The sequence below is a fragment of the Equus przewalskii genome, chromosome 23, assembly GCF_037783145.1.
Source record: "Equus przewalskii isolate Varuska chromosome 23, EquPr2, whole genome shotgun sequence".
Taxonomy (NCBI): Eukaryota; Metazoa; Chordata; class Mammalia; order Perissodactyla; family Equidae; genus Equus; species Equus przewalskii.
In genome coordinates, this window is record NC_091853.1 from 830339 (window position 1) to 836338 (window position 6000).

Here is a 6000-nt window from a genome sequence, read left to right on the forward strand (position 1 = left end):
GTGTGATGCTAAGATGACCACCAGCAGCCGGTGAGGACCAACCACAGGGCTGCTGACTTGGGCAGCCCCAGGAGCAGACAGGGGAGTGGATACTCAAGCTCCCTCAGCCGCAGAGCCCGGCCTTCAGGTGGGGGAGTGTGGGCCACAGGCAGCAAGTCAGCAACAGGACAACAGTGACAGCTCCACACCAGCGCTGCCTCCCTCTTCCTGCCGCTGCCTCATCTCTCGATATCTGTTTTCATCACTTATTAGCTTTCCTTCGGGAAGATTCAATTTGCATTTAAATAGAAAACCTCCGGAATGGAAATGGCTCTGATATAACGTTAAGGTGCTAATTACAAATTCATTCCTCTCTAAATATTAAGGCACTCCAGTCCATCTCAGGGGCGATGGAAGGCGGCCGGAAGCCTTGCTATTTATGACTAGTGAATTTTGAGCAGTTTACTGCAAAGCCCTTACAAGTCCCCACCAGCAGAGGGCAGAGAGGAGGTGTTCTCAAGACCCACGTGGGAGGGTAGGGGTTATGTCTTGGGAGCCCAAAATCAATTAAAATAAATGTCCAACAGCAATAATCCTTGAAAGAGGCCGGAAGACGGCCAGTAGGATGGAAGCTGCTGGCAAGGAGCACAGGGGCACTCATGTTGCCAGTTCCCCGAGATCCTGTCTCAGGGCTGGGTCCTAGCCCGTCTCATTCGCTTCTCTCTCCTATCACCAAGACTGATGCCTGCAGGCAGTGAGGACTCCAGGAGTATTTGTTGAATGAATGAATAAATGAATAAGTCAACCAATCAATCAGTTATGGGAGAGAGCATTCATTCAACTCCTCTGTGACTCAGGCGTTGTACTAAAGATTTTCCTAAGTCTCCTTGTTAAATGATTTATTCCTCTGCATTTCCCCTACAGTTGTGCAGATAATACACTAATTCTCTTTTATCTTGAAGACTAGTACTTTGCATTTTACATACTGATTTGTAACTTCACATTCCTATGCTGTGGTAATGATTATGGTGAAATTGGGAGGTAAGTCAGGTTTTACTATTCCCATTTCACAGGCGAGGGAGCCAACTCAGAGCACCAAGAGGAGATCAGCCTCAGAGCACCAAGCTCAGATGGGAGCCAGGACCCGAACCCTGGTCTCGGGCCCCAGGCTGGTCTCCTTCAGGTGTCACACTCCCCCTCCTCTCGGTGCTGGGCTGTTACTCCAGGATTCACAGCGTCACACCCCAACTTGGCCCTTGTCCTCAAGACGCTGGGAGCCCAAAGTCCAGCCCAGCCTCTGGCCAGGCTCAGTGCCTGGGCTCCAGCCAATCTGCTCTGGAGCCGATCGATGCCCAGCGGGCCCCTCGTCCTGCCTCCATCCCATGGCATGGCACTGTCTGCTGCACATACTCCTCCCTGCTTGCTGAAATCCTGTTCATTCTTCAGCACTCAGCCTCAATGCCACCTCTCCAGGAGCTTCGCAGACCCCTGCAGGGAGAGCAAGCAGCCCCAGGCTTCCATGGAACTTTATCTGTAGCTGTGTTAGCACTTATGACCGCCTTGCATGAGAATAAGCACCGCTGATATTCAGAGCACAATGCCCAATTCTTTACATATTTTACATAACTTGAACCTCACGTGAACTTAACGGTAATAGCTAACAAGTGTATGGTGATCATCACGTGTCCTGAACTGATATATGGGGGGCGTGTCTTTTAGCCTATAACGTAGGCACTATTATTATCCCCATTTTGCAGATGAGGAGACCAAGACTTAGAGAGGCTAAGTGATTTACCCGAGGTCACACAGCCAGAACAGGGTGTGAAGGCCAGCTTGCCTGACTCCAGAGTCCGCATACCTGCCTGTGTGGACGCTCTATCTTTCTAAGCAGATGGGAGGCATTTTGAAGGCAGGAACCGTGTTGTGTGTCATTCTTGCAACCCCTTCGGAGCCAAGCACTGCAATTTGTACATAGTTGATATTCAGTAAGTTGAGCTGACTTCAGACCAAAAGCTAGAAGTTCTGGGGATTGGCTGTATGGTGGTCTGTCTGTGCCCCAGACAATGACCTTTGAAGTTAATTATCCGGCTTAGAACCAGCTGGGAAGGAACCTTTGCCTTCACACCCAAGAGGCCCAGCTGAGGATGAAAGGCACTTGGAGGCCCTCAGCCCTCCCATCCCACGCAGCCTGCCCGGGCTGTGCGGCTCCCCTCTCCACCACCACTGCCCGCCTCCCCAGCAGCCAGCACTGGGAATGCCGGACCATACTCTACGTAGATGGATTGAAACAGAACTCACCTGACCTGGAGAAGCCGCCATCAGGTGATTGTCTGCCGAAGACAAAGGAGGGAGGGGGCTGTGGGTGGGGGGCAAGGATTGGCTCAGAGGCTCCTCCTAGGAGCAGGCTGGGGCCAGTGTTCCCAGGGTCCCTGGGGTCCGGGGGGCTTCCTCCACGATGGATGAGTCCACTGCTGCTGCCTCGGCGGATGAACTGGGAGACAGCCGGGCCCTGTGCAGAGGGCCGCACCGGGAATGTGTCAAGCTCAGGGGTCCCTGAGCTCAGGGAGGCGTGACCCCCCCCAAGGGGACCTCCGCCGGCTTGCCAGAGCCCTGAGTCTCTGCCTGCCTCTCCCTCCACGCCCTCAGCTGTGAAGAGAGGGTGAGGGGGCGGACATGCTCGCACACAGACAATCACTACCATGGAAACTAACCAACAAAAAGAAGATTTAGAAAGCCGGGCTCCTCTGCCAGATGGGGAGGATGGGGGAGGAGACAACGGGGCCGTCCTCTGCCACACTGCCAGGGCGTTCATGCGAAGGGCAGATGTCCACTTAGGCCCTGACCCAAAAACTCCTGGTTTCCCCCCTCTGGGGTGGTGGGGCTGTGGGTGAAAGGCAGAGGGGTGGGTTGGCCTTCTTGTATTAGAGTCCCAAATAGCCACCCCGTACCTCTGCCTTTCCAGGCACAGATAGGGCACCAGTGTTCAGAGAGGGTGAGCAGCTCCCTTGGAAATGCTGAGCACTGCTGGCTGCCCCACCAGGTCAAGCTGGGCCTCTCAGGCAATTCAGATCACTCACGGAGCCATGGCGCACGTGGCTTTGCCTTTCCATGACTTTGAGTTCTGTGTGGGGATTGTCTCTCTGGAGTGAAAGGAAATCTAACTAGGGGAATTTTTATATTATCTGAAGAGATGTTGCTGCTGGGGGAGAGCACGAACCAAGCCGTGGAAATCCCGCTCCAAAGGTTCCACTGCCCGACGTTGGGCGAGTTTCTCCATCTGTGAAGTGGGACGAATGGGGTTGTGGTGAGGACTAGACGAGGGGATGTGTGTGCGGTGCTCACGCAGCGCCCGGCCCGGCCTGCTTGCTGTTGTTGTTGCTATTGTTATCAATCTTTCTGGTCCTCCGCTTCCTCACCTGTGAAACTGAGCCAATAGCACTAATCTTGCTCAGGGGGATGGAACGTGGGGATTAATTATGAGATTAGACTCGGTGGGGTGGTGGTTATAAGGGTATACGCCTTTGTCAAAACCCATCAAACTGTGGATTTTCCTGTACGTAAATTACACCCTGATTTTTGCATGAGTTTATATAACCAGTACGTCAGTCATGAGTGTCTAGAGCACAGGAAATACTCCCACCCTTCTTATGCCCTGGCCCTCTCCCCAGGAAGAGAGGAAGGAGAGAGTGAACGCTGGAAGTAAAAGAGGGGCCTGCGCAGGAAGGAGGCCTCTGTACATGGGCCGCGTCGATTTTGTAGGTAATGGGCCACCCGTGAAGGCTCAGATATTCTGGATGTTTCCTGAGGCTTGAACGTCAGTCTCTCGGCTGCAGAGGCAACACTTTGGTAACTAACTTGCCTTTATTAACCCAGCTCCTAATTTCATAACGTGGGACAAGAGAATGAACTGCACTCCTGTGTGCTTCACACATCTGTCCCAGGAGCGGCTCATAGCCATGGCGATCCCTTTGTCTCTCAGACTCCCCCGGGCTGCACTTTGGTCCCTGAGCAGGGTGGCATGGTGACCGTGGGCTGCAGGCTGTCACACTTAATGAAGCATTGGCCCAGGGAGACAGCTGTCCAACAGAACAGCCCACGACTGAACTATGTGCCACATTAGAAACGTCTGAGAGAGACCACTACAGCCCAGTTAAAGAGGAAGCGCGTGTGTGTGCAAAGGGACTGGAGGGGTGGGAAGTAGAGTATAATTAAGAATCACGTAAAACCGATCCCTGGAGACAGATTACAGACCACAGGCAAACGGCTTGCCAAAACGATGGCTGCCTAGGTGACACGGGGGATTGGAGCCATGTTGCCAAATGGCCCCAAACCAAAGGGAAGCTTGCTTGTCCCTGTTTGTCCTACAGGGTGATGCCTAGAAATAAATAAATTCCATAATCCATAATCTGAGGATAATTTTAAACTCAATTTGTGGCTATCCATTTTAAGCAGATATTTGGGGGCATGGCTCCTCTTCCTTTTCTGTTTTGTTCAGGGTTACAAGACCGCGTAAGGGACAAACGCAAAGAATATGGTAGGATGAAGAAGTTCCAAATGTGAAATCCTTTCAAGATTATTTCCCTTATCTTCCCAAAGATGTTCACATCCAGGGATGGGAAGAGAAGGGGATGAGTTGCGATCGTGACGACTAAGATAGCTATTCAGATGACAGTAGCCCTAAATTACAGTTCCAAGTGCGAAATCGCGGTGGTGAGAAGGTTGAATGTTCAGCCCAGAAGCTTTCCGATGATGGGAATGAGCACGGACTTTTGGCAGGGTCTGGTATTAGGTGATGAAATACAGGAAGCATGTTCCAGTTGAAATCAGCAGGCTGGGGTCCAGGTTAAAAAGTAAACGAAGAAGTCAGTCCGGAGTTGGCTGGGTTCTGGGCTGCAGAGAAGCCACAAGGCTGGGTTTGTCGGCAGGTGTCAGGATTGACCAGCCCAGAGTCAGTTTCCAAGGCTCGTCTCCACTCAGTCAGTCCACACACTCACCCCAAAAAACGAGGCCCAAGCTGAAGTATAAAAAGGTGCTGGATCTGAAATCCTGCCTAATTTAAGCTCTGCTCACAAAGGAGGCCAGAGAGCACAGGGAGAGATGGAAATCAAGTAAGTAAATGTCAGCCCTGCAGTTGGGTAGGAGCCATTAGCCAGGCAGAGCGTCCAATTAGAAGCCATTGAATTAGAGCAGTAAAGAGGGCTGACATCAGAGGCGCTGCGGGGAGGGACGGCCTAAGTGGGCAGGAAGGAGCACAGGGCGGCGGTCCCTGGAGGATTGCTGTAAGATGTGCAAATGGCAGGAGCAGATGCCTTCCAACTGACAGGCCCTGATCCAGACACCCTTCATAAAATGCCCACACGATTCCTTTGTCCTCCCCCAAATCCTGTCTCAGGGAGCCCAGCCATCTCACGGGCTATTTTGGAAAAGATTTCTCCCTTCTGCCTGAACCCAGAGACAAAACGGGCTGCTCTCAGCCGCTCTGGGATTAGCAGAACAGACAAAGGAGGGGAGCAAATCCCTTGGCAAACAGTGCCCGGGAGATTCCATTTTTCTGCTTTTCAGTACAAACCTACTCGAACAGATGCTGAAATACATCTGTCTGCCTGTGCACGCGAGAAGAGAGACCTCTGTTCACCTGGACGTTTTTATTTAACACTATAGTAATTATTGTATTTTGTAATCAGTGGTTGCCAATGCTGTCTTTTTTTCTTTTTAATAAACTCTCATTTCCTTGTCCAGAGAATGAAAAGATTAACATTTCAGCCCTTTCTCTTATATTGGAAGATTTCAGATTAAGTCTCTCAAAAGCCACATATGCCAGTGGTGCCATGTTCCACTGATTCCAGGGTTTGCGGAAGAAAATCCACTCTGAAAATGAAAGTGGAAGGCAGCTCTGATTCAGGACAATCGAGTTTCGTTTTTTCACTTCATAATCTCTAAGCAGCGCCTCCTGAGTGCCAAGCATGAGACGGTGCACTGGATGCGGTCTGTGTGTGCAAGAAGCTTCCAGGCTGCGGGGAA